Raw genomic sequence first — 2,580 nt, 5'->3', positions numbered from 1 at the left:
ATATAGCAATGTTATCCGTTCAAAATATATTTTTTATTATATATTGTATCAATTATATTTATAAAAATAATATATTCCATTGTTGTTCGTTTCTTATTTACATGATCATTGATTCCTTCTTTATCTTACTTTAGTTTTTGTTTTGTTCTAAATCTCGTCAAAAATAAATAAATTACTCTATTCTTTATTACTTCGAAATCCAACAGATCAATTCGAAAGCTTTTGAACGGAGTGTTGTTAAAATGGATTTAATTATTATTTATCGTACATATGTACAGTAAGTGTTTTTTTTCGATAGTTTGTACATTCCGTATGATTTCATAGTTATTCTAAAATATAATAGATGTTGGCGAGAGGTATTGGCATGCACGTTTTGGAGCATGCATGCGCATGACGTATAAAAACACACGATTTTGGAAACGTTAAAAATACGTTAAGAGAGTAAATATATATGTAAGGTTGAATTTCGAAAATTTAATAAGAAGTTGTGACAGATTATTTGATTGGCTATTTTTCACATTGCACTGCTGACACCTCTCTATGTATTTTTGAAAGCAAACATGTATCAATTCTACAATGATGCATCACCGTTTCACAACGAGTTTGAAATAAAAAACCAAGATCAAGTTGGGCAGTTTGAACCAGTTGCAAGGTGTTGTGCAGTTATAAATAAAGTTAACAACGTAGTGTTTTTTATCCAAACGTTTCGGCTTTATTCAACATCCATCTTCAGTGGATTAAACTATAAACAATCCTCTCCAAAAGAGCGTTGTCGACCTTGTCGTGTTTGTGTCAAAAATTAAAAGTTGTTGTTATAAAGAAAGTCGAGACAACACTGTTTGAAATATTATAACATTGAGAAGAAATCTTCTTGTAATATGTATGCAATGTAATTTCAATGCTGTATGAGGAATGTTACAGATGTTAGTTTCGTTCCTCGTAGTATTATTGCGACTTTTTCTGTTTAGATGATTTAGAATATGTTTTTTTATAAAAATTGTAAAATAAGTACACAAATATTAGTATATTTATTAGAAAGATATATAATATCAGCCAATGTACTTCGCTATTTGTGTCTTCCCTCGGTTTGCATAATGGAGAGAAGTATGATTGTGACAATGGTAATATTATCATCACAAGCTGTATCTGTAGTATCACAAAAAGAAAAAGAATAAAAAATAATACACAATTAATGCACACATAATGTTTATAGATATCTATTGTAAATAATCTCAGCATAATAAATTGTTCTTTATTGTGACTAACATATTATTTAGAAAAACAAATTACATTATCACAATATAAAAAAAAAATTTATCATTATTGACTCTCTTCTACAAATTTTCTAAACTGCTTTGACAAAACTGAACAATAATAAAGTTTAATTATATAAAATAAAAATGTATGTTTCATTATATAAAATACAACTTACCATTTGTAACTTAGTTATATAAGGTTTGATTGGAGACATCATTTGTTGAAATTCTGTGCTCCATGCAGCCACAAAGTAATACATGTACATACATACGTGTACAGCACAATTAAACAAACATATATATGTCACTCTTTCGTCTGCACCATATTTTAAATACAGCCATACATACAATACAACAGTTATATGATGGTATACGTGCAGAGCAGAGACCTGATTTTGTTTCTTCCTTAATACAAATATAACAGTTTCGATATAATCAAATATTTTCAATACAAATAGCCACCAAGTTATAGTAATTAGCTGAAATGCATAAATGTTTATAAAGTAGAAACCATTCGACTGCGTGCGATTGTCGTTTCGGTTAGAAACGACCAATATTGCGGTAAAATAAAGGATGAAATATACAGTTTCTTACTTATGCAAATGTATATAATAAACAATTTTTACAATCTGTGTGCATAGTTTTACAAATTATCCTCTAATACTTATTATAAACTTACTTTCAGAGCACTGGGCTTATTCAAATCTGATGGATAATTGCATATCAGGCTATATTCCGTGAACCAACCACTAGATATATACTCTTTTACAAACCACGCATTTATTAGAACTTGAAATAAGTTGTAAGATAATATAAAGGCTTTTAAATTAAAAGGCGGTCTATCTTTCATATAACGAGGACCGGCATAAAAAATAAAATACAAATATATAACGCTAATAACAAATATTGGTAATGGTGAGTCTACCAGTAACCAACCTCGAGTTTGCGGCACTGCAAATAAAATTGCAATATATTTTTTTAGAATATAAAATTAATATTCCTAAATAAAATAAATATTTAAATTACACAATTAAGAAATTATCGGCTCCGAAGTTTCTAAACTAAGAAATAAGAATTTTGGTCATGAGAGCCGTTTCACAGGATGTTGAACGGAAAAACCGCGTGTGAATATATGCATACATATATATGTATGTATTTGTCTTCGTGTAAATTTCTTTACACGTTGAATTTGAATTGAAATTTTTTTAATTCTAAAAATCACAAAGGATGCTGGATTTGCATCTCATATGTGAAAGATCCCGAAACCCCCCTAAACTAATTTTTAAAATATTGCGAAAAAAACTCCTCAGCCAGGAGTCGAACC

General features: G+C 28.8%; 1 protein-coding gene across 4 annotated transcripts in view; it reads right to left on the bottom strand.

Moving 5' to 3' along the window:
• The window catches only part of LOC109853337, a 16,531-nt gene that overhangs the window by 11,447 nt on the left and 2,504 nt on the right, over nt 1-2,580 (bottom strand). The gene's annotated exons all lie outside the window — the stretch shown is intronic.

Source organism: Pseudomyrmex gracilis, unplaced genomic scaffold (genome assembly GCF_002006095.1).
Source record: "Pseudomyrmex gracilis isolate BER0280 unplaced genomic scaffold, ASM200609v1 scaffold_46, whole genome shotgun sequence".
Lineage (NCBI taxonomy): Eukaryota > Metazoa > Arthropoda > Insecta > Hymenoptera > Formicidae > Pseudomyrmex > Pseudomyrmex gracilis.
This window is presented reverse-complemented; position numbering and strand designations above follow the sequence as displayed.